We start from the raw sequence: 27035 nt of genomic DNA on the forward strand, positions 1-27035 counted from the left end.
CATACACCGGAATGCACAATGTAGGTGACAACAGCCTATCTCTGTATTGTCACACCTGTCATGTACCTTTACAAATGAGAAATGACCCAAACCCAGTCAAAGACAGAAATGTTGATGCATACGCGTCAAAAAAGACGGACATGTGTCAAAAAATGATGCATATGCATCGAAAAATGACGCTCATTGCCATGATACATCCATGGGCCCTGAGCGGTAATTCCCACAATGTACCCCATGAAATTGGTTAAGTATATAAAATATTTTAAAATATGGATGCAGGGTAATTTCTAAGCATGTGCGCATGTGCGTATAAAAAAATGACGCACAGACTGTAAGCGTTATAATATTTTGTCACACAAGAATAAAAACACACCGCATTTGAGGCAGGAAGTGATGTAATAGGATATCCTGTTTACTGAATTGGCAGACTGGGTGTACTTTCACTTTCACTTTGCAGTCTGTGAGATTTCCTGACTGTGTGGCTGTGTTTTGACTTGTCTCTCTGTACATTTTGTGAATTTGTCACCTGTGTGGTCTTTAAATTGTCTTTTGTGTTTCCTAAGTGTCTGTGGTATCCTGTGTAAGTGTATTTTTGTCATTTCTGGGGTATAAATTTGTCTTTATACTGTTGGGAGTTTGTTGTGGTATTGTTAGTTTAGGGATAGTTGAGCTGTTTTGTGTTATTTTTTTTTTTCATTTCCCTCTCCTAGTTTCCCTTCATTATCCTCTGTAACCCTTCATCACATTTGTTTTTGCAAGCATGTTGGGAAGGCCTTGTTTTGGCAGGATGGGAGAGGAGATGCTGGGGGGATTTATTTGGCTGGTGTGCCACTTTCTACCTTTAATGATAGAAGCAGGTGGGCGTGTGATACAGGGGTATCACACAGAGGCAAGGAGGCTCCAGTGGGCAAAGGTCCTGTACCATCTCCACAAAATCTACAACACACCGCGCAACGACCACCAGCTGAAACACCGTTGGGCTGACCTGGTTGCCAGGGAGCAAGACCTGCTGGACCACCTGGGGATTGTGATTGGTGGCCCTGTTGGTGAGTACAAATCAGAGTAATGTGCACATTTAAATGCTCTGCAGTGACAGTAGCAGATTTGTTCATACGCTGCAGGCAATGTATTGGTCATGTGGAATGCAAGTTAAACATACAGTTGCCGTGAATTATACAATAATTCCTACACATTACCGTCATTTATTGACGCAACAGCTGCACTAACTTACAAAACACAACAGGAGCCTGTAAATTAGTGCTGCCTTCACATCAATAGATGATGCAAATGTGGCTCTAACATATGTTTTATGCATGGTCAGTGATTGTACTATGAAAGGCATATTTTTAATCCAGATATTTTAAAGAAATAATGTGTCCCTCAATTATTTTTGATACATATGAACTGGATTCTGACACATAAATAACAAGTTATAGCTGACTTCAGGTAACATCTTAGACTGATATTTGGACTTTGTTGTGCCACAATTAAATTAGGGATGGATGCTAAAAGTAATGCACACGGGTTCATATCAAAATGTTTGGTGCAACTTAGCATAGCTGTGGCACATTAAATGAAGCAATTGATACAAATTGAGGGGTAACAACTGTCCATGGCCCTCTGTACATTGTACCTGTGTGTTTTACATTGGTCTTAGTCACAATAGCTGGGTGACTGGTATTGCAGTCCTCCAGGAAAGTGGCTTTGCATGTCTCTCATGGATACACATGATGAGAGGAATACACTCCATGAATGAGTCTGCAAACAAATGATGGAGCATGTTTGCCATCACATGAAAGTTAGGGCCACTGCATGTGTGCAGATATGTGTGTATCGCTCACTGGAGTGCCCGGGTCAGTACATGTTTGCAGTGGTATGTCGGATGCAGTATCATCATGTCTGAAAGGCTTGACTTTCTGATTTAATCTTACACACAGTAATTGTATTTGGAAGTGTTTTACAGTGCACAGACATTGAGCACATTTCTCCCTTACATGCTTTACAGGTGGACCTACCCCCTACACTATTGGCGAGGTGGCTCGATCTGCAGACCCAGACATCTCCAGTAAGTGTTGATATGTTCTGTGTTGTGTTTGCTGCTGTTGTGTGATTGACTCCTGTGTGTTTGACACATAGCAAGGCGTGATGCGCTGGTCAATGATCGGATATGTTCCTTGAGAGGAGTATCATTTTTTTTCATCTTTGAGTTGGGCAATCATTAGCGTATAGTCATATTTTGGGATTGTATGGTAGCTCTGTAGGCACGGCCATGTGAATAGGGTGGCTTTTGTGTATAAAACTTAAATTCAGAAAATGTAGCAGAGGACCATATATGTAATTTAGTCAGCAAGTCAGACCCTGATTCTCACAGAATAGGGATGCCAAAGTCTTACCCACAGACTTGAGTGTCCCTATTCACTAATGAACATGTTTGACTGTATCTTTGACTTCCTAGCAGCATGTAGCTCCACATGTTGTGCTACGTGTATGAGGCACTTGAGTACAGTGGCCAAGGTGTGCTTGCAGCTCATGGCCAGATGTGTGCTTGCATCTATCTGCTTGTTGTAAGTCATGTGTTACCTGTAGGAAATGATGTTGACAATTTTCTGCATTTCCAAACATAAGTGTGGATGGGATTGTCCAAGGTTTTGGTGTATCCTAGTTGGACATCCTCCTTACCCATGGTGTACTGCCCAAACCCATGTACAGCTGTCCAAAGCTTCCTGGGTGTGCCTGATGTTTGAAAGTATTTGTTGCTTGTCCACTCTCCCCCCTCAGGCACAGGTGTAGGGTTGTGAAACGTGTACCTAGGACTGATGATCCAAGTTTAGTACACAGACATGTAAATCTGTAAGTCACTTGTCCAAAACTAGGATACCCACTCATGATAAGCAACCACATTCTATCCTGGCAATTCCATTTACAACTCAAAGATCTTGTGGCCCTTGATTGTCATCTAGAAGTTAGTGATTAGTTGGCCTGTCACATGTGGAGGACTTGCAGCATTTTTTTACGTGACAAATGGCTGAACAATGATGCGTAGTTCATTTCAGTTGTTACCTGTATTTTAGAGTATTGGTGTGCTATTTGATAGGACATGTGTAGGCTGCATTGGCATGTACTTCCTCAGGGACAATCAGTGATCTGTATGATGATATGGCCTGTTTCTAGTACATTAGATGAATTGTCTGATTTACTTCTGGAGCCATATCACACAATGAAGTACCTAATGTTTGGTTTTATATTTGTTTTAACAACTGCCAATATGAATCCCATCTAGATTCAGGTGTTTCAGTGCAGGACGATGTGTTACCTCCACATTCTGGATGTGGAGTCTGGGTTCCGCAACATGGCAAAGTGTTATCGCCATGAAAGAGCCTCCGGAGTGTGGAGGGCATTTGCCCAAGGGGGCCCTTCCGTGTCCACCACAGCCACCACCACCAGCACCACCACTACCACCCAGATGGCACCAACCATAGCAGGCACCTTTGCTGGACCGTCAACCTCCACTGTTCCAGGACCTGTCACAGCCCCACCTGTACCTCCTCCCACAGGCATGGCACCGACAAGGGGACATATGTCTTCAACTGGCACTCAGACCACCCCTGCTGCAGTCATTGACCCAGCAGATTTGCAGCGGATGCAACAGAACATTGACCGTATGTTGAGGAAAATGACCAGGATGCAGCAGGAGGTGGCACAAGTTAATAGGAGGGTGCGTGCCATAAGGAAGACCCTGCGGAGGGCAAACTTGTAAACATTTTACCCTCAGCCATGATTCCCTCCCCTCCCTCCTCTTTCCTGGTTCTTTTCATTAGTGGGTTTAGGGGGCTTAGTGTTAGATTAGAATAGGCTGTTAGTTTAGTTAGTAGTAGTGGGTGGGGCGGTGGTAGCATGATACTTTTAATATCAGTTTTTTATTATGTGTGTGGGTGGGTGGGTGGCAGATGATGTTGCGGTGTTGGTGTTTTAAAAAAAAATGACAAAATATATAAAATATAAAAATACAAAAAATATATATATTTGTTTAGTATAAGATAGTATGGGGCATATTTATACTCTGTTTGCGCCGGAATTGCGTCGTTTTTTTTATGCAATTCCGACGCAAAACGAACTCCATATTTATACTTTGGCGTTAGATGCGTCTAGCGCCAAAGCCCATGGAGTTTGCGTAATTTTTTAGCGTGGACACCTACTTTGCGTTAATGATATGCAAGGTAGGCGTTCCCGTCTAAAAAAGTGACTCCGAGGCATGTGCGCGGTATTTACACTCCCTGGCAAAATTCACGCCCGGGAGTGGGCGGGTAAAAAAAAAAAGACGTACGGCCGCTTTTGCGCCGTTTTTTAGCGCCTGGACAAGGCAGGCGTTAAGGGACCTGTGGGCTCGGAAGGAGCCCAGAGGTGCCCTCCCATGCCCCCAGGGACACCCCCTGTCACCCTTGCCCACCCCAGGAGGACACCCAAGGCTGGAGGGACCCATCCCAGGGACATTAAGGTTCCGGTAAGTATTATATATATTTTTTTTTTTGTGGCATAGGGGGGCCTGATTTGTGCCCCCCTACATGCCACTATGCCCAATGACCATGCCCAGGGGACAGAAGTCCCCTGGGCATGGCCATTGGGCAAGGGGGCATGACTCCTGTCTTTGCTAAGACAGGAGTCATTTCTATGGGGGTTGGGAGTCTAAACAAATGGCGCAAATCGGGTTGAGGCGAAAAATTTGCCTCAGCCTGACTTGCCCCATTTTTTGACGCCCAAGCTCCATATCCCCCTACGCCGGCGCTGCCTGGTGTACGTTTGTTTTTTTCCACGCACACCAGGCAGCGCCGGCGGCTAACGCGGCTAACGTCATTGATTAAATACGGCACCCGCATGGCGCTTCAGAATGGCGTTAGCCGGCGCTAATTTTTTGGACGCAAAACTGCGCTAGCGCAGTTTTGCGTCAAAAAGTATAAATATGGCCCTATGTGTTTAGGTTAGTATATGTTGGCCTCCATGTATTCCGTCTTATAAGGGGGGTGGGGGGTTGATGTTTAGATCATTTTGTTAAATGTGATAAGTAAGTTTAGCTTAGGTTAGTTAGGGCCAGTTATGGGTAATGTGTAGTTAGGATAGGTTAGGTAAGGTATTTCCCCTGGTTTTAGCTTCTGTTTTTGCTGTTTAATAAATATATAGGTAACCCTTTACAGTATGTGTCACATGCTTGGGGATCAGGGCCTTGGCATGGGCGAACAGTGTCTCTTTCGTATTAGCTTTTGTGTCCCATCCTGCAACCAAATCCCAATTGAGCTGTTACATTGGCAGCTACACCAAAGTTACTTTGCTAAGATTCTGTCATCCATTGCACCCACCACTCAAGGTTACGATGTATCCCAAAGTGTTGTTAATTTTTTATGTACGTTTTCAGTCTCACATTCTTTGCGAACAGAATTGGTATTGAGGACACTGTGTTAAGTCTGCCTGCAGCCTGATGTCCAAGCAAAGCCTTATAAGGTGAGTGGTAGTATGCTCTCATGTAGTATGGTATACATAACTCACACCTATCATTTGTTACAATGTTCAGCCAGGTTACATATTTGTAGGTACACTCATACACATCCATTCATGCAGTATGGTGTGTGTTAGGTAAAATTTGGGTCACATGTCACATACGTAAGTTTTGGCTTGAAGAAAAAGTTGAAGGCAATACTTTTTGGCTTAGACATCCCTTGAGGAAGCGTTCTTCTGTCCAACACAGCATTATGGTGTATAGTTTATATTTTCCTCAGAATTAGCCTTCAGGAAGGGCAGATGATGGTACAATCCACTGTGCATAGTTATCAGCCAACATTCTTTCAGGTCTGTTGTGTTGACAATCTATAATCATTGACCTGAGGTAAACATCACTGATGGCCATCACGGTTGATATATCACCTTACACAGAGACAAAGTGGTTGTGTAAGTGCTATTTATTTGAAAGTGCTGTAGTGCTATATGTACATTGTCCATGATTGTGAGTCCATTAGTGTGACACCTTCCATTGTGATCCTACACAAGTACAAAAGGACATGTCATTGGCCATGCTGGGGTGAAGTGTCAGACAGTGCAGAGGGGCCAGGATTTGCCAATGAGTTAGTGAGAGACAATCACAGGCCAGGGTGACAAGATAAAAAGTGAGCTGCAGAACAGTGCTTGAGTGCAGTTGTTGTAAGACTGGCATGTTACAAAGCACAAGACCTTGGTTATAGGTGGCCATGTGGCAGGGACTAGTGCTACCGGGTACTCTTACGGGTGAAGGTGATCTGTTCCACGTCTTCATCTTCTGATGTGTGTGTAGTCTCCTCTGCCCTGGGTGGTGGTGGTTATGAAGGGGCAACACACACCTCAGTGTTTGAAGACTTGGAGTCAGACATCCCGGTAGCTGCCAACTGTGAGGCTATTAAGGGCAGTACTGCAGCAAGGAGGAGCTGCTGGTTCTTAAGTATAGCACCCACATCACTGTGGTAGGCAGCCAGGTCTGCCCTGAGGGGTTCAATATTGCATTTGTGCACGCGTTGACAGGATTGTTGTTGTAGGTGTTGTGTCAACTCTCTTACAGCTGTGCTGATTTCCTTCAACCTTTTTTCAAGTTCCTGCAAGATTGATGTTCTCCCTTGCCTGGCTACTGCCTGTTCTGCAGTTGACATCATGCATGAACGCACCCCCTCTAGGCTGGCTGCAATATTTTCCATTCCCACCCGCACCTACTTGTCCAGCTCCCACTGTACTCCAACTACAGTTCTCTCAAAGCTGGTGCCAATGTCGTCAGAGTCCTCAGCTGGGATGGAGCTGGCAGGTCGTACAATTGGGGTGGTGGGTGGCTCCTCTGTGATGGTTGCTACTTCTGTGCTCCTCCTTGTGACTGAAGGTGGGGTCTGAAGGGTCCCAAGGACATCTTGGAGGGTCTACTGGCTGATGTTTGTCAGCTCGTCATCCATGTCATCAGGGAAGTCCGGTACAGGCATATCTGCAGGAGAGCATCATCCTCTGCAATGAGATGTGGTACAATTAGTGTGTCTGTGTTGTGGGATTTGTAATGTGACGTGCCTGCCTTCCTATAAGTTGCACATTGTGATCTTGGTTTCTGTTCATTGTTCCTGTCTTTCATATTAGCATTCTCCCAGGCATATGCCCCACCTGCATGTCACATGTATTGTGGTCAGTTTGGGGACTAGTCAGCATCACATCCTCTAGGTGTTGGTTCTGGCCAATTTGTGAAGTGCCACCTTTTTGTCCTACTCAACCCTCCGTCTACTTCCATTCTCATGGTGAGGCCTTTCACTGGCTGTGGGTGTTCTGATGGCACTTGCACCACACTTCACAATCTGGAACTGAGGCATTCTCAGATAGTTTACATCCAGCTATATGTTGCTGAGACCTAGCATGTACTATGTATTGCATTGGCATGGCATGATACGGATGTCAGCAGCAGTAGTGTGTAATGTTGATGTTGGGGAATGTGTGCTATATTGGATTGCACTGATGGTCCTAGCAATATTCCAGTTCCTCCTCTGACTGTCCGGGTGTATTTCACTAGCTGGTGACATATGTCCTCTCACTCAATGCTGTTGTCTGAGCAGTATGACATTTGGGATGTTGCATTTTGTCATTGGAGCTATTGTGACCCAGGTACAGGGTGGACCCTAACATATGCAGCATGGGTATGACATTAGTGCTGTGTACCTCATAATGTTTATGACAATGGCTGATGTTTGTAGCAACTATGGACATTAACATTTGACAGGATTAGAACATATATATTGATTACAGGAGATTGATAACGTTGTCATCCTGAACCCTCTTATTTGGGTGTGTTTGATCCATGGGGGCGTTACTGCCATTAGCTACTTGATCTGCACACACAACAGAGGTGGTAGTGGCAAATGTTCTGAATGTTAAATTCCACTTGCAGATATGGCCTGAGGATGTTAATTGAGCCCTAGTTCATGTAGGGAGAATACCAGCTGATGTGTGACAGCAGGCAAGTTTAACATTGTACCCTACTCTCCTGGCCTGGCTTTACCTTTCCAACATCCTTGACATGGCAGCATACCCCCATGCAAAGGTTGTTGGTGTAGTGTAGTACTGTGCCCCAGGTTTCCTCTGAATGGGCAATGCCCCGGTACTGTGCACCTTTATCCATGCCACTCCCTGAATATCATGACTTTCAGGCATTTTGTGGTAGGTATGCCCCTCCCCGCCTGCAGTTAACATTTGTGCATTTTAGCTTCCCATGCGACTTACCCTGCATCTGTGTTGTCTCCTGTCCTTGAATCCCTGTGACGATCTCCTCAGGGATGATGGCTGCCACCATCTCCTCCACGTGGTCCAGGGCCTCCTGCAGTGCTGGACTCCCACCTCCAGTCTGCAGTGCTGCCTTCCTGTTCCTGGCCATCTTAATCTTGGTCCTGCGCTTGCAGTCATGCCAGCGTTTCTTGCACTCAATGACTGTTCTCCGTACTTCTGCCACACTGTTGATCTTGTCAATAATTTGTTGCCATATTGCCTCTCTCCTACTGATTGGCAACTTTGAGGTGACAAATAGTTGGTGCTGGTGTTCCCCCACCTCTTTCACCAGAATTTCATGTTCCTCTGCACTGAAGCAACACTTTCTTATCTTCTTCTCCCTGTCCTGGGTCTTCTGTGGGTCCTCCTGGCTGGTTCCTGGTCTGTTGTCATGTTCCTGGGGTCTGTGCAAGCACCTGGGATCCATTTTGCTCTCCTTAGTACATTGTGCTGCGCTTGCACTGCTTTTTGACGCAATTGCGTCAAAAAAAGGCGCGTATCCGGTTTGCGATGTCATAAACTGGCTCACAGTCATTTTCGGCGCGTTAACGTTGTTTTTTTTATGACGTGACACACTGGTTTGAGTAAAAAAAATGACTCACACCTGTGGTTTGCGCTGCTGTGTGCCAAAGTATAAATTTGATGCCGGAGCGGCGCACATAAATGGCGTTAGCTGGCGGTAACATTTTTGACGCAAAATTGCGTCAGCGCAGTTTTGCGTCAAAAAGTATACATGTGGCCCTTCATCCGCCATCATCATCAAATTTTAGCACCATATCTGTACTAGCCAGCCCTTTAAAATGAGGTTGCATTGTTCCCACCCATATAAGCAGCATGTGTCCAGTATAACAGTGAATTCAACTTCCCCTCCCAAGTTCCCCCAACCCTTGGGCAGTAAAGCGAACACATAGGTGGTCATTACAAATCTGGCGGTCGGTGTTAAAACGGCGGTAAAACCGCCAACAGGCCGGCGGTAAAAAAAATGGAATCATGACCTTGGCGGAAACCGCCAACATAGACAGCAACTTTAACACTCCGACCGCCACTGCGGTACAAACAAATACCACGGCGGTAACCGCCAACAGACAGGCGGAAGACAATGTACCGCCCACAGTATCAATAGAGGCCAATCCACCACCTTTTCCGGGGTGGATTCACCGCGAACAAAAACACGGCAGAAACTGGACTTGGAAGGGAACCGCTCACCTCTAGACACCCCACGAAGAACCAAGACGACATGGAACCGGAACTCCATATACTCCCTGCATTTGTCTTCCTGCTCCTCTACCAGGAGCATGAACGCCGTCGGCGAAGACCACAGTGAGTACTGCACCTACGACACAGGGGAGGGGGGAGGGAAAAGAGAGTGACACACACATGCAACACGCAAAACTCCCACCCCCACCCTCACCCACTACAACACACAAACTAATACATCATGATACATTACAGTTACAGCCCCAAACCCTCCGGAAGAATGCAAAGACAAAAGAAAATTATTTGAATGTTTGTAATCTATTAAAATCCAGTATTCTAAAAAAATATATATATACACTATAAACAAATATATACACCAAGAATACAAGTTCAGGTATTGCACCAGTAAAGTCCGTGGACCACTGGGCCCAAAATGCATGGGCGAGGCCCACACAAGATACCCGATCAAAACGGAGAGAACACTGCAGGGGCATCAGATAGAAATACAACAGGCACCTCAGGGGGAAGGGAAGGGGGGGCACCTCAGACGGATGAGTGCACAACACCAGATCCATGAGGGGGCTCCATGCCCACTGCTGTATCCTGGGGAGTGCAAAGCCACATTTTCACAAGTGATTACAGTGGGTGGTTTGCCCACTGCTGTATCCTGGGGAGTGCAAAGACACAGTCTCACAAGTCTTTTCAGTGGGTGGTTTGCCCACTGCTGTATCCTGAGGAGTGCAAAGCCACAGTCTCTCAAGTGGATAACAGTCTCCACTGGTTCTGGAGGGGACTTTTTGCCCAGAGTGCCTCATCTTGCCAAGGACTGAGGTGGTGGATGCCTTTCTCCACTGGTTCTAGAGGGGGCTTTGTGCCCAGAGTGCTTCATCCTGCCAAGGACTGAGGTAGTGGATGTAAATCTCCACTGGTTCTGGAGGGGGCTTTGGGCCCAGAGTGCTTCATCCTGCCAAGGACTGAGGTAGTGGATGCCTTTCTCCACTGGTTCTGGAGGGGGCTTTGTGCCCAGAGTGCTTCATCCTGCCAAGGACTGAGGTAGCGGATGTAAATCTCCACTGGTTCTGGAGGGGGCTTTGTGCCCAGAGTGCTTCATCCTGCCAAGGACTGAGGTAGTGGATGTCTTTCTCCACTGGTTCTGGAGGGGGCTTTGTGCCCAGACTGCTTCATCCTGCCAAGGACTGAGGTAGTGGATGTAAATCTCTAATGGTTCTGGAGGGGGCTTTGTGCCCAGAGTGCTTCATCCTGCTCGTGGCGGCCTCAGTAGCGTCGGAGCTTTCGGCACTTATTGGCCTGCGGTGCTTGTGGCAGCGGTGTCCTTGGCAGCGGTGTTTGTGGGGGTGGTGTCCTTGGCAGCGATGCTGGTGGCAGCGGTGTCCTGTGAAGAGGTGCTTGTGGTGGCAGTGTCCTTGGCAGCGGTGCTTGTGGCGGCAGTGTCCTGTGAAGCGGTGTTGGTGGCAGCGGTGTCCTTGGCAGCGGTGCTGGTGGCAGCGGTGTCCTGTGAAGCGGTGCTGGTGGCAGCGGTGTCCTGTGAAGCGGTGCTTGTGGCGACAGTGTCCTTGGCAGCAGTGCTGGTGGCAGCGGTGTCCTGTGAAGCAGTGCTGGTGGCGCCGGTGTCCTTGGCAGAGGTGCTAGTGGCAGCTGTGTCCTTTGAAGCGGTGCTGGTGGCGGCAGTGTCCTTGGCAGCGGTGCTTGTGGCGGCGTGTCCTTGGCAGCGGGGCTGGTGGCGGCGGTGTCCTGTGAAGCAGTGATTGTGGCAGCGGTGTCCTTGGCAGCGGTGCTGGTGGCAGTGGTGTCCTGTGAAGTGGTGCTGGTTGAGGCGGTGTCCTTGGCAGCAGTGCTTGTGGCAGCGGTGTCCTTGGCAGCGGTGCTGGTGGCGGCGGTGTCCTTGGCAGCAGTGCTGGTGGCCGTCTTGTCAGCTGTGCAGGTTCGCGCGACTAGTCTTTCTTTCTGTGCCCCTTCTCCACCTTGGATGGTGGCACAGCTGTCTTCCCACTCCCAACTGTACTATTGGGAGAGCCTTTGGTGGCAGATGTTTTGCCTTTCTCCTGCCGGGCAGTGCCCAACTTTTTATGCTTCTGAGGTGGGGGACTGTCCGTGGTCTGGCTCTTTGGCACACTGGCTGCCCTGCTGCTTGGCGCACTGCAGAAGATGGTTACTGCTGGCACCACTACTCCCGCTGATGTGGTGGCTGAGGTACTGGGTTGGGACCTGGAAAGGTGGGCCCTAGGGGAGTGAAGGGGTGAGGGAGGTGAGGGGAAGAGGTCAAGGTTGGACAGCAAAAGCTTTTTGGACACACTGGGACGGGTAGATTGAGGGGGTTTGGGAGTGGAGGAAGAGGTAGTGGTTGTAGGAGGTGTACGTTTGCTGACTTTGGTGAAGGTGCATGGGCTGGAGGCTGTCGTGAGGTGGATGGCTGTTGGGTAAGTCTGTGGCTGCGTTTGTGTACCTTGGGAGGTGGGCTCACAGACACACTGGGAGAGGACACAGGGGATGTGTGAATGGTAGTGGGGGTGGTGAGTGCACGTGAGCGGGGTGTGGTGATGGGTGTGCTGGTGATGGACGTAGTGGCTGAAGATGTAGTGCATGCAGGTGTGAGTGGAGGTGAGACAAGGAGGAAGGAGGGAGATGAGGAGGAGGGGGACACAGTGGAGGCAGTGGATGTTGGTATGTCTGCATGGGTATGATGCTTGTGTGAGTGCCTGTGGGATGTGTGGTGCTTATGTTTGCCAGAGCTTCCCTTGTGTGTTGAGGTGTGTGCATGCTGGTCTGAGGGTGTGCTTGGGATAGGCTGAGGTACAGGTGTTTGGGTCTGGGTAGAGGAAGATGGAGGGGGGAGGCTGGAAACAGGGACAATGGCTGCCATCAGTGCTGAGGCCAGAGTCTGAAATACTCTCTGTTGGGCTGCCTGACCAGAGTTAATGCCCTCCAGGTATGTATTGGTCTATTGCAACTGCCTCTCTACACCCTGGCTTTCATTCAAAATGGTAGACTACCCAATAGTGAGGGATCTGAGGAGGTCAATGGCCTCCTCACTGAGGGCAGCAGGGCTGACAGGGGCAGGGGCTGAGGTGCCTGGGGCGAAGGAGATGCTAACCCTCCTGGGTGAGTGGCCACGGGGCACACGCTGACGGGTTGCTGGGAGGGTGGTGCTGTTAGGGGTGGTGGCGGCTGTACCTGTAGATGTGGGGGGCACAGAGGGACCCGCCACCGCAAGGGAGCTCCCATCAGAGGAGGAGTCCGTGTCGCTGGTCTCAGCTCCTGTCCCCGCCGTGGAGCATCCCTCACCCTCCATCCTACTGGTGGCTTCAGACTCCGTTGTGTCGCACTCCAGGGCCATGTGGGATGCAGCTCCCTCCTGCTCCGGTGCATCTGCTCCTCCGCCTGATGATGCTAATGCACACAAGAACAGGGAGACCACAAAAAGGCAGAAGAAAGTCATGTTGAGTGCATGCAACACCGCTACCGTTGGCGGACACTACAGACACAGAAGCCCCCTGCACTACGCCATGCACTTTGAGTTCCCTAATTAATCACAGGGACATTGGATACAAGGCCTATGCCCGATTACTGCACACATGGAAGTAACAGGAGCCTGACTAGGTGTAGTTGGCTCTGATCACAGGTGGGGTGGGGTGCCACATGGCCTGCCTTACGAAGGGACCTTGCCTACTAAACTAGCCCTGGCCTTGGGGAACCTGCAGCCCACCTACCCCACCCAGACACCCCCAACGCACGCAGAATCAGCTGAATCAGAGTGTATTCACCCTGTGTGGCTGCTGTGATGCCCTCAAGCACCCATCCAACTCTGGATACGCCCCGCCAGGATCTGGAACATCAGGGGGGTCATGGTGCGAAGGGCACCCCTCCCACGTTGGGAGGCCATCCCCAGCTGGGCCTCCGCCATCTTCTTGCTCCAGCGGTGACTGTCCTCCCATCTTTTTCGGCAGTGGGTGCTCCGTCTGTGGTGGACCCCCAGGGCCTGGACTTCCTTGGCGATGGCACCCCAAATATCCTTCTTCTGGTGGGCGCTGACCTACATGAATAGTACAGGGGAAAAGGAGAAGATATAACCATCCGCACCGTCACAGTCATTGGCCCGCATCCCTACCCTTGCCATGCCGCACATGCACTCACTGTCGTTTCATGCACGCCTCATTCCTCCCCCCTATCTTCCATCCACACCACTCCACACAGGCATTGCCCATCCAGCATGCTCACAGTGTACTTACCTGTTTGTCTGGAGGACCGTAGAGTAGCGTGTACTGGGGGAGGACCCCATCCACTAGTTTCTCCAACTCCTCTGTGCTGAAGGCAGGGGCCCTTTCCCCAGACACATGAGCCATTGTCTCTTCCAGACTGAGGTCACAGCAGCACTTGCAGTGTAGGTCCTCTCCTGTCGAAGATCAGGTATCAAATGAGTGAACAGAGAGAAAATGGCGGTCACGTCCACGGCGGTGCATACCGTCACCAGCGGCGTACATCGTCATTGGCTACTGGGACCCATAGTGTCGAATGTTAACCAATGCAGGATTGCGCCGCGGTCTTCGACCGCCTACCGCGATGGTGTACAACGCCAGTGCAGTTACCTCATATCCCCTTGTCCCACATTACACGTCAGGCAGCCGCCATTTCAGGGGGCCACATGGCATTAATTTTAAATGCGTCACACATATCTAGGCCTTGCATACACACTAATACAGGCACATAGCGGATTTATATAAATGTGGAACAAAGTTGTGTTTTCGTACCTCAATGTTGGCTGACTCTCTGCTCGCTGTTCTCCTCCATAGAGCACGTCGGCTGGGGCAGGTGAGGAGATGGCGGCATACTCCGGTGTACAGACCGCTGGTGGACCTGTCGACAATGGAGGAGCGACATGTAATTGTCACCTATAGACTGGACCGTGCCACAATCTATGAACTGTGTGCCCAGTTGGAGCCAGACCTGATGTCAGCCATCCCCCATCCCACAGGAATCCAACCTCTAGTGCAGGTCCAGTCAGTACTCCATTTCCTGGCAGGTGGGTCTTTTCAATCTACAGTAGCCATATCATCAGGGATGTCCCAGCGTATGTTCGCAAACGTGTTGTCCAGAGTGTTGTCTGCCCTGCTGAAACACACGCGCAGCTACATCATTTTCCCTCAGTTGGAGGATTTGCCTACAGTGACTTCTATGCCCTGGGACATATCCCCAACATCATAGGTGCCATTAATGGGAAACATGTGGCCTTAGTCCCCCCGCAGGAGTGAACAGGTGTACAGAAACCGGAAGAGTTACCATTCGATGAATGTGCAGATGGTGTGTTTGGCCGATCAGTACATCTCCCATGTGAATGCCAAGTTTCCTGGCTCTGTGCATGACGCTTACATTCTGAGAAATATCAGCATCCCTTATGTGATGAGGCAACTCCAGAGGCTCCGTGTGTGGCTATTAGGTGAGGACATGGACCGTATACACTGTGACTAGGTGTCTGGGTCTGGAGTATCCCTAAGAGTTAGTGTGTGTCTAACAGTTGTCCCTCGACATTTATAGGTGAATCTGGTTAGCCCAACCTGTCATGGCTACTGACCCCAGTGAGGAATCCCAGGACAAGGGCAGAAGAACGCTACAATGAGGCCCATGGGCAAACTAGGAGGGTTATAGAGAGGACCTTCCGCCTGAAGTGAAAACCGCCAGGAACAGGATGGCGGTAAGGGGGTCGGAATCCCCATGGCGGCGCTGCAAGCAGCGCCGCCATGGAGGATTCCCTGGGCCAGGGGTAAACCGGCGGGAAACCGCCGGTTGCCCTTTTCTGACCGCGGCTTTACCGCCGCGGTCAGAATGGCCAAGGAAGCACTGCCAGCCTGTTGGCGGTGCTTCCGTCATTTTAGCCCTGGCGGTCGCCGACCGCCAGGGTTAGAATGACCCCCACAGTGATTCATCAATACTTCCAGTGAGACACAGGTAAGAAGACATCATTGCATGCTACATCTAATGCCCTTGTTCTACCTCTCATCTGTCTGTCACTTTCACACAGTGTATGGACCCTGATTTGTCACTTTCCCTTTCAATTTCACAGATGTGGGTCCCACTGTGTGACATCTGCTTTGTTTCCTCATGGACTACAGCTGGGTGACATAGGTATGTTGAGAATACAATGGATATTGCAAATGCACATTTTCGAAAGCACAGACTGACTCCAGATAGTTTTGTGATTTAAGGGTATTTATTTAAGTGCTAAATAGTGGAGGGAGTTGTAAAATGGTCATGGGGGATGGTGGAGGAATGTCCATGGCAGAGTCCAGTCTATTAGTCTCACAGGTGCATTGTCCAAAGTGGCATAGGAAGTGGAGCTGGGGCAGTTTAAGGATGGACAGGGTGACAAAGTGGGACAGAATGATGACAATAAGGATGGTATCATTTTTTTGGCAGGGGTCTTGGCATTGTTCTCTGTCTTTGTCCTGGATCTCAGGGACCGTTTGCGAGGTGGTTCTCCATCTGCAGTGGGTGGGGTGCTGGTGTTGTGGTCCTGTGGCGGTGCCTCCTGTCCACTAGCACCGGCGGAGGTGGTGGGCAGTTCATCATCCAGGCTAGTGTCAGGGGCCCCTTGTTGTGCCACAGTGTCCCTCCTGGTGTTGACGAGTTCCTTCAGCACCCCTACAATGGTGCCCAGGGTGGCATTGATGGATTTGAGTTCCTTCCTGAACCCTAAATACTGTTCCTCCTGCAGCCGCTGGGTCTCCTGAAACTTGGCCAGTACCGTTGCCATCGTCTCCTGGGAATGGTGCTAGGCTCCCATGATGTTGGAGAGGGCCTCATGGAGAGTGGGTTCCCTGGGCCTGTCCTCCCCCTGTCGCACAGCAGCTCTCCCAGTTCCCCTGTGTTCCTGTGTCTTTGTCCTGTGCCCACTGCAACTGCCTCCATGTCCCTGGTGTTGTTGGGGTGGTGGGTTAGCCTGGGTTCCCTGTAGTGGTGGGCACACTGCTGCTTGACGTGTCCTGGGGACAGAGGTATGGGCCCGCTGGGTGGGTGCTGTGCTAGTGTTTCCAGAGGGGGGAGGCTCTGTTGTGGCTTGTGCCAGTGTGAGGGGAACCGACTATCCTGAGGTCCCAGATGGGCCGGGCTGGTCATCTAGATCCAGTTGCACAGAGCTGCTGTCATCACTGTGGGCCTCTTCTGTTGGTGGTGTGGACATGTGTGGACCCTCCTGTCCGGTCAAGTTGGGTAGGGGTCCTGCAGGGGTATAAAAGGATGTTTATTGCATCTGTGTGTGCCATGGTGTGCAATGGGTGGGTGACCGTGTACCCCAGTGCTTGCATTCCTGTGTGGGACCTTGTGTGATAATGGTTTAGGGGGGATATGGGTATGTGCAGTGGCCATGCTTTGGTGATGGGTGTCCATGCTTTGTTGTTGCATGCAGGGCTTAGTGTTGGGATGTGTGGTTTGTTATATTGGGACATTTGTGAGGAGTTGGATTGATGGGGTGAGGGCGAGGGTGGGGGTATGTGATAGCATGCAGGTAGGGTGGGGGATGTAGTAGTTAAGATTTGACTTAACAGAGTCCATTCCTCCATCTACTCCTGCGAGGCCCTCAGGATGCAGAATCGTCAAGACCTGCTCCTCCCATGTTGTTAGTTGTGGGGGAGGAGGTGGGGGTCCGCCGCCAGTCCGCTGAACCGCCAGGTGGTGTCTTGAGACCACGGAATGCACCTTCCCCCGTAGGCCGTTCCACCTCTTCCTGATGTCATCCCTATTTCTTGGGTGCTGTCCCACTGCGTTAACCCTATCCACTATTCTTCGCCACAACTCCATCTTCCTAGCTATGGAGGTGTGCTGCACCTGTGATCCAAATAGCTGTGGCTCGACCTGTATGATTTCCTCCACCATGACCCTGAGCTCCTCCTCAGAGAACCTGGGGTGTCTTTGCCGTGCTATGGGGTGGTGTGGGTGATGTGTGGGGTGGTGTGTGTTGTGATGTGTGGGGTGATATTTAGTGGTGTGTTGTGTGAGGTGCGTGGAAGTTATGTGGGTGATGGTATTGTGTGCCTGTGGGTGCTTGGTAGTAGTTTGTAGTGTCTCTCTCTGGCCTTCTTTCTGTATTTTGGTCGTAGGAGTTTGTGGGTGATGTTGGTGTGTGTTTTATATTGTATTGGGTGTGTGGGAGTGGTGTATGTATGTGTATCAGGTGTGTGTATTTGGAATTGTCCAATGTGGTAGTGTTTTGTAAATGTGTGTGTATTTTGAGCGAGGCGGTGTGTACCGCCAATGGAATACTGCGGTTGAAAGACCGCGCGTGGATTCGTGGGTCGTGATAGTGTGGGCGTATACCTGTTGGCGTGACAGTGGAGGTTTTGCTTTTGCCAGTTTATCACTGACCTTTGGTGTGGCGGACTTATGTGGGTGTCTGAATTTTGGCGGTTTCCGAGCTGTAGGTCGTAATGGCTGTGGCGGAATTCCGCAGCCGCGGCTGTGTGTCGGTGGTCTTCTGCACGGCGGTAAGTGGCTTTTACCGCCAATGTTGTAATGAGGGCCTATATTTGCAAAATATAGGCCCGTATTTATACTTTTTGACGCTAAACTGCGCTAACGCAGTTTAGCGTCAAAAAGTTTAGCGCCGGCTAACGCCATTCTGAAGCGCCATGCGGGCGCCGTATTTATTGAATGGCGTTAGCCGGCGCTAGCAGACCGGCGCTGCCTGGTGTGCGTGGAAAAAAAACACGTACACCAGGCAGCACCGGCGTTGGGGAAAATGGCATTAGGGCGTCTTAAAAATGGTGCAAGTCAGGTTGACGCTAAAAAATCGCCTCCACCCGATTTGCGCCATTTTTAACGACGCCCAGACGCCATTTACATGACTCCTGTCTTAGTAAAGACAGGAGTCATGCCCCCTTGCCCAATGGCCATGCCCAGGGGACTTATGTCCCCTGGGCATGGTCATTGGGCATTGAGGCATGTAGGGGGGCACAAATCAGGCCCCCTATGCCAAAAAAAAATATTAAAAAAATAAAAATGTATACTTACCTGAACTTACCTGAATGTCCCTGGGATGGGTCCCTCCATCCTTGGGTGTCCTCCTGGGGTGGGCAAGGGTGGCAGGGGGGGTCCCTGGGGGCATGGGAGGGCAGCTGTGGGCTCATTTTGAGCCCACAGGTCCCTTAACGTCTGCCCTGACCCAGGCGTTAAAAAGAGGCGCAAATGCGGGGTTTTTTGCCCCGCCTACTCCCAGGCGTGATTTTTGCCCGGGAGTATAAATATGACGCATTTGTGTCGCAGTCATTTTTTTGGACGGGAACGCCTACCTTGCATCTCATTAACGCAAGGAAGGCGTTCACGCAAAAAAATGACGCTCTTTCCTCATACTTTGGCGCTAGATGCGTCTAACGCCAAAGTATAAATATGGCGTTGGTTTTGCGCCGATTTTGCGTCGAAAAAAACGACGCTAATTCGGCGCAAACAAAGTATAAATATGCCCCCTAGTGTATTACAGTGCATTTTTAATTTTGTAACATATTTTTAAAATGTATTTTAATTACCTCAGTAGTCCAGAGGTAGTACCAGGGTACCCTATGCAATTAAAAAAATATATATAGTCTTCATAAAATGGAAATATTCAATGGGAAATATCAAACCTAATACCTACCTGTATCTGAAGTCATAGTCAATCACTTAATAACTTGTCATCTCTATGTAGAAATGCAGAGTGTAGAAAACAAAGTCCAGTCCTTTCACTCCCAGGACAGAAGCAGCAAGCCACAGACTAGCACAATAAAGCCTCAGCGAGAGGGAGAGTTGCCATTCCTGCTACAGCATTCAGCTCTTCTTCCTGGCTGAATGTCCTCAGTCCAAAAGGATTCTAACTCTTTGGTGTTAGAGGTCTAGTATTTATACCCATTACTGTCTTTGAAGTAGGCAAACTTCAAAGAGAAGTCTTTGTAGTGCACAAAACCTTGCCTTTCCCTGCCCTGGGCCGGGACACACTCTAGGGTGTTGGAGGCTGCTTTGTGTGAGGGCAGGTACAGCCCTATTGAGGTACAAGTGTCAGTCTTCCCACCACTCTAGATCAGTAACACCCATCAGCCTGGTGATGGGCCATCAGGATATGCAGTGCACACATCAGGTCCCTTTGTGTGACTGTCTAGATTGAATGCACAAACAGCCCAACTGTCATCCTGATCCATATGTGTGTTCCAGAGACAGGCAGAGGCACATAATGGTTAAGCAAGAAAATGCCCATCTTCTAAAAGTGGCATTTTCAAACTTATAATTCAAAAAACAACTTCACCAAAAGTTGTATTTTTAAATTGTGAGTTCAGAAACCCTAAGACCCATATCTCTATCTGCTCCCAATGGAAAATTACACTTAAAACATACTTCAAGCCAATCCCCATGTTACCCTTTCAGAGAGATAGTCCTTGCTATTATGAAGAAACAAATTTAGCAGTATTTCACTATAAGAACATGTGACGCACACCAGTACATGTCCTTACTTTTAAATACATTGCATCCTAAACATGGAACTGCCTGGGGCCTACCTTAGGGGTGACTTACATGTAGTGAAAGGGAAGGTTTCAGCCTGGCAAGTGGGTGTACTTGCCATGTCAAAATGGCAGTTTAAAAGTGCACAAACAGACACTGCAATAGCAGGCCTGAGACATGTTTACAGGGATACTTGTGTGGGTGGCACAATCAGTGCTGCAGGCTTACTAGTAGCATTTGACTTACAGGCCCTGGGCACACAGGGTGCACTATACTAGGGACTTACTGGTATTCAAATATAGCAATCATGGATAAACCAATCAAATACATTTTAGACAGAAAGCATATGCACTTTAGCACTGGTTAGCAGTAGTAAAGTGCCCAGAGTCCTAAAGCCAACAGAAACAGGTCAGTAAAAATAGGGGGAAAAAGGCAAAAAGTTGGAGATAACCCTGCAAAAAGGGCCAGGTCCAACAACTTTTTAAAGAAGGGCTACAACTTGCTACCAGGCTTGTGGGTTACTATGTGTGGATACCTGCTTTGTGGGGACTAACCTTTCCCAATATTTTTAAAATATACTAATAACCGCAAAATGTCAAAAAGAAATTCATGATATAGGATCCTGCTTCAAATTTGTAAAAATGTTGTTATTTAATCACACGCACAGAACCATCCTTGTGAGAACTTGACCAGGTGCTTCTATTCTTGTGAGGATATAATCCATAATGACCAATGGTGATTGATGACAGTCGAAGATACATGTATAAATATTATTTTAGCGGCAATACACACAAATAACATCACAATCTTTCCCTATTTTTAATGAAAAACATGTCCTTGTGGTACACAAAAGATTAATGATGCTTATAAAATGTCAGAACATATGATGCATCATGATTAGAGAAAAATAAGTATAACTGGATTCGACCCACTGCTTAGTGCTCCAACTCTTAGTAGAAAGGGTACTGAGTAATAGAGAAATTAATAGAGGGAATCAAGTAATGTGGTGAAGTGGAACCCATAGTTTGATTAGTTACTTACATTTTTGCTGAAGTAGCTATTGGACCACATCCCCCCTGGAATAGCAGGTAATGTTATTGTCTACATAAGGATGGTGTGTGATAATACCCTCAGAGGTTGTATGTGATCACTGTACAGGCATGTTAAGTGATAATGCCCACAGAGGTGCTATGTGATCACTGTAGCACCACAGTCTATACAGAGATGGTGTTTATAGCTGTTATGAAAGTATCCACAGAGGTAAAGTGGGAAGGTAATTATATTCAAACCCCCACAGAAATAGCCTATGACTATAGGCGCCTTCAAGCCCTCACACAAATGGTATGTGAATGTAATCATGTCTTAGTCGACACAAAGATATTATTTGATTGCAGTGATGTTTAAGAGATAGTGTGTGGTAATGGAAGGTTCAAGTCCCCTCAGAGATAGTGTGTGAAGATTATTCTGTTCAACTCCCTACTGAAATTGTATGTAAAGACAATGCTCAAATCCTCGCATAGACAGTGTGAAGATACTGATGTTCAAGTCCCAACAGATATATTGTGTGATTTGAGGCATGTTCCAGTCCACACAAACATAGCATGTGATTATAGAAATGTTATATCCCTCAAAGAGATGATTGTGAAGTCCAATCAATCTTATTCATGTCCCCTCAAAATATAGGGGCCTATTTACAAGAAAGTGATGCATCATGGATGATGCACCACTTTTCTTGTACCCAATTGCGCCCCCCCTAATGTCACCATGTGTGCACTGTATTTAGAACATGGTGCACCATTGTGCAGGTTAGGACAATAGCGTCAAAAATGCTGATGCTATTGTGGCACTTTGGTGGATTAGCACCTAAAATTATGGCGTTAATCCACCAAAGTCAAAGGAGGCACAATGAATACAAAGGGAGCGTCACTTCAATACCTGCCTAAGACAGACATTACAAATTACATTAAAATGGCTCAGTGAAACGTTGTAAATTTCAATGCGCCATTTTTTGGGGCCTCCCTATGTTAGAATGCCCCCTTGCATACATTATACCTGGTGCAGGCATAATGTGAAGCAAGGGTTTACAAAGTGGTGCAATGCATGCATTACACCATTTTGTAAATATGGGGTGACAAAAATGCCTCCTCAATGCCATATTAGCATAAAACAAAATCTGCTAATGTGGCGCAAGGGGCTTATAAATATAGCACATAGGGCCAGATGTAGCAAGAAGTTTTGCCCATTCTGTGTCTATGGGAAAATGTGTTCATACATATGGCCCATAGTGTTTTATGATATCGATGTTCTAGTACCCAGTGAGATATTCTGCGGTTATTGTGATGTTCAAGACTCCACAAGGGTAATGTGTTAACATAGAGAAGTCCCCATAAAGATAGTGTGTGATTATAGTTCTGCTCAAGTCCCCAAAGAGATAGTGTGTTGGCATAGTGATGTCCACGTCCCCCAGAGACAATGGCCCCTATTATGAGTTTGGCGGGGGCAGAGGCCGCCCGCCAAACTCTTTCTGCCTTCAGGACCCCGATGCGGCCTGAACGCCGCTGGCCCTGTTAGGAGTTCACTGCAGGCCCGGCGGGTGGAAACAGCATTTCCGCCCGCTAAACCTGCAGTGATCAAGGCCTTAACAGTGATGCCAGCTCCTAATGGCAATGTCATGCGACCGCCAGATTCATAATGAAGGCCAATGTGTTGGGTGTACGGACAAGGTCTGAGTCAAACCTACCAAAAGAGTGTGCTAATAATGATTTTCAAACCACCACAGAGCTAGTGTGTGGTTATTGTGATTATAGTCCCTATGGAGATAGTGTGAGAAGACAATCATGCTTGGGTCTGCACTGAAATAATGTATAAAAACAATGTTCAAATCTCTACACAGATAGAGTGTGAAGATAAGGATTCTCAATTTAAAACAGTGATAGTATATAATTATAGGAATGTTCAAATCACAGAGGAGAAGGGTGAAGGTAAGCATGTTCAAGTCCCCACAAACATAGTATGTGACTAAAGTGATGACCAGGTTCCCACAGAGATATTGTGTCGTTATAGGTATGTTCAAGTCCCAACAGAGATAGTGTGTGATTATAGTAATGCTCAAGTCCCCACAGAGATAGTGTGTGGTTATAAGGATGTTTAATCTCCCCAGAGACAGTATGTGCTTATATGGATGCTCAAGTGCCCACAGAGATAGTCTGTGGTTATATCGATGTCTAAGTCCCACTGAGAATATCTGTGAAGATAATCATGTTAAAGACCCACTGAGATACTCTGCAAATATAATGATGTTCAAGGGCAATCAGAAACAGTGTGTCTATATTAGCACGCTCAACCCTCCAAATAGATAATGTGTGATTATTGTGGTGGTCAAATCCCAGGAGAGATAGAGATAGTTTGTGATTGTAGGGATGTTCAAGTCATACGAAGACAGCAGGTGAAGATAATGATTTCATTTACCCACAGAGATAGAGGTATTGCCAAAGTACCTGGCCCTCTGTACCATGTACCTATCAGTCACATATGTGTCATGACCACATAGGCTGTTTGAGAGGTCAGGCAGTCCTCAAGTAACCAGCTTTTGGATGTCTCTCTTGGATGCACATGATGAGATGAATGCACACCTATATTGTTGGTGCATACTAATGGAGGTGCATCTTTGCCACCACATGACTGTCCCGGCCACTGCATGTGTGTAGTAGGGTGTGTAACAGTAGCAGGAGACTCATCCGATGCAAATGTTGCGCATGAATAATTCCATGCAGTATGAGCATCTGTGAAAGTGTTTCATTACTCATGTCATATTCTCACATTGTCTTTGTATTTGCAATTGTTCGTCAGTGCACGGATTCTGAGTATATTCTTCCTTCCATGCTTTACAGGTGGACCTGCACCGTACACAGTGGGAGAGGTGGCTCATTTTGAGGACCCGACACCTACACTGAGTGTTGCATGTGTGGTATTTTTTATGTTTGCTGGTGATGCATGATGGACTACTGTGTGTTCAACAGATTGCAAGGTTTGATGCGCTGCCCAATCATTAGTATTGTTCCATTATTGGGATTTCAGTTATCACTTCATTTTGAGTTGACCTATGCTTATCCATTTGTCTGATTTTGGGTCTGTAGGTCATTCCTGTAGGGCCCGCTAAGGGGAATGGGGTGAGTCATGTGAAATACACTAGTTAATGTAAGAGTTGCTCTGGGACTCGTCTCGGACTGAGTCTGCATTTAAGACTGACATTCTCCCAGATAGCTTCTGCAAATGGCTTGTCTGAAATCTGCTGCTTCCCTAGTAAACGATGTACTGAGTACACTGTAGGTTGGATCTTCCGGGGGCATGTACTTCCACAAGTTGTACTAGAAGTGTGTGGGACTACAGTGCAACGGCCTAGGTGTACATGCTATTCATAATCATGGGTGTTCTTGCTCCTCTGTGTCTGTAGAAAAATATGCCTCCCTGGTAGTATGTGTTGTTGGCCTAGGTCAGTACATTTTGACATGTGTGGACCTTGGATAGGACAAGGTTTAGCTGACTCCGATTTGTTGATAGCCCTTCACCGGTGGTGTGTGTGTGGAGGCAAAAATATGTTGAGCTTTCTATACACTCCTGGGTGTGCATCGATTTTGGGATTGTTGGATGTTCTTCCCACCCCCCCCTCAAAGTCAGCCATGTGTTTGTGAATAGGGTACCTAGGACTGTAGCAACCAGTATGTCACACATACTTGTGACCATTTGAAACTTTGTTTTGAACCTAGTGTACACACTCGGTTATGGCACATGGGTTCTATACAAGCAAATCCAATTACAAATTGCAGATATTGAGGGTTGTGATTGTTATCACATACACTGACATATGGAGTCCAGGCAATAGGCGGAGGAGGTGCAGCATTAATGTAGGCTGCATTTGTAATTTTTATGATGAGAAGTTTAGGCTGATGTCACTCATCATGTAGATAATTGTATATGCTATGTGTGAGATGACCTTTGTATGCAGGCTTCCTATGTACTTCCTCTGAGACTTTCAATGATCTATATGGTGATATGAGCTGTTACAACTACAGTAAAAGTAATTTCAAATTGACCCATTGTGCTATTCCACACAATGCATTTCCTATGGTAAATAGTTGCCCTTTCTCTTCACAGCTGCAAACATGAGTGCCGCACAGAGGCATGAATTTGAGAGGCTGGCCATGAGTTACCGACACATCCTGCAGGTGCAGTTGGGGTTCCGACGGATGGCCCGAAAATACCAGGCAGTTCGGGCCTCTGGAGCATGGTAGGCATCACCACAGGGTGGCCCAACGTTGCCCACTACAGCCACCACCACCACAACCACCAGTTCTCCCCAAGTGGCCCCAGCAACGGCGGGGACAGTTGTCCCCGCCTCTGCAGCATGACCAGGACCCAGCAATATAAGAGCTGCAGGACAGTCCAGTGGGCTACGCTCAACACCCACACAGAGCACCTCTGCCGGCACACAGACAGCAGCAGCACCTGCAATTGACCCTGCGGCATTCCAGCCTTTGGACCGCAAAATGGACAAGTTCATTAGGAAGGTGGACAAGCTGAGCCAGGATGTGGCCTACATAAAGAAGCGGGTCAGGTCCATCAGGCGGACCCTACGGAGGCCCAACTTAGGACTGATATGGTCTATTTAAATTTATCCCTCCCCTCCCTCCTCTTTCCTTTTTATCATGATTAGTGGGGTTGGGGGATTAGTGTTAGGTTAGTATAGGTTGTTAGCTTAGTTAGTGTTAGGGAGGAGGGTGGGGGGGTCCTTAATCTTTCTACTTTTCATTATTGAGTGTGTGGGTGGGTGGGTGGGGCTCAATGTTGGGGTTCCTGTTTGTTTGGGAAAAAAATAATAATTATTATATAATAAAAAAAAAATACCAAAAAAATATATGATTATTTAGGATAGTATAGTATGTGTGTACGTTAGTATGTGTTGTCCTGCATGTGTCCTGTCTCATAATGGTGGGTGATGGTTGATGTTTAGATCGATTCGTTATATGTGTAGAGTAAGTTTAGCTTAGGTTAGTTAGGGACAGTTGTGGGTTAGGAGTAGTCAGGTTAGATTAGTGTAGGTATGACTTTTCCCTTAGTTGCCTCTGGTGTGATTACTTATGAATAAATATATAGTTAACCCTTTGAATAAAGTGTTAACTGCTACTTGATCATGGCCTTGCCATCAGTTTAGTGATTGTTGTTCTATGACATTTGTGTCCTATGCTACAAACCAAAGAAAAAAGAGGTTTAAAATGGCAGCTACCCCTGTGGTAACTTGGTAAGTATCCACCATTTGATAGAACCACCATTTGGAGTTTACATGGATCACAAAGGATTTGTGTCGATGAGTATGTTTTCTACATCACAAAGTGTGCTTCCAGACTTGGTATTGTGGGGAATTTTTTAGGTCGGACTGCAGTGTGATGTTCAGGGACATCTTTGTAGATGAGGTGTTGTTAACACTTGGTCTTCTTCTCTTCATTACTGACATAGATCATGTGTGCAAAAAATCAGCATGAGTACCTATTTGGAAGTTTACTCAGAAAGGTTGATTGATGCTGTGTTTAGTTGTGTTTGCTTAGATTAGACTGCATAATTCAATGTATTAGTATTGCATGGTGACCACATTTATCAGCCACCATTAGTTGACTTTGATTTCTATTGATGGAGCATTATTCTGTCCAACACAGCATGATTGTGTGTGGTTTCTCCCTTCATCAGTTATTCTCCTCAGGATGGGCAGGCTATGATGCAATCCTGGCCACTGCACAGATGTATCAGAATACATGATGTCAGGACAGTTGTACTGACAAGCTACATGGTTGTCACACAGGCACTTTTGAGTTATCTACTGCACAGTTGATGTGTCAAATTACACAGAGACATATTAGGTGTGCAAGTGCTATTTATTGATAGGTGCTGTAGTGCAATATGTACATTGTCCAGGTTTGCTGAGTCCGTTCTAGTGCAATCTTACATGGTGATCCTACAGAAGGGGTGTGGATGATGCTCCTGACATGCTGGGGTGATGTTACCGACAG

Source organism: Pleurodeles waltl, chromosome 4_2 (assembly GCF_031143425.1).
Source record: "Pleurodeles waltl isolate 20211129_DDA chromosome 4_2, aPleWal1.hap1.20221129, whole genome shotgun sequence".
NCBI lineage: Eukaryota > Metazoa > Chordata > Amphibia > Caudata > Salamandridae > Pleurodeles > Pleurodeles waltl.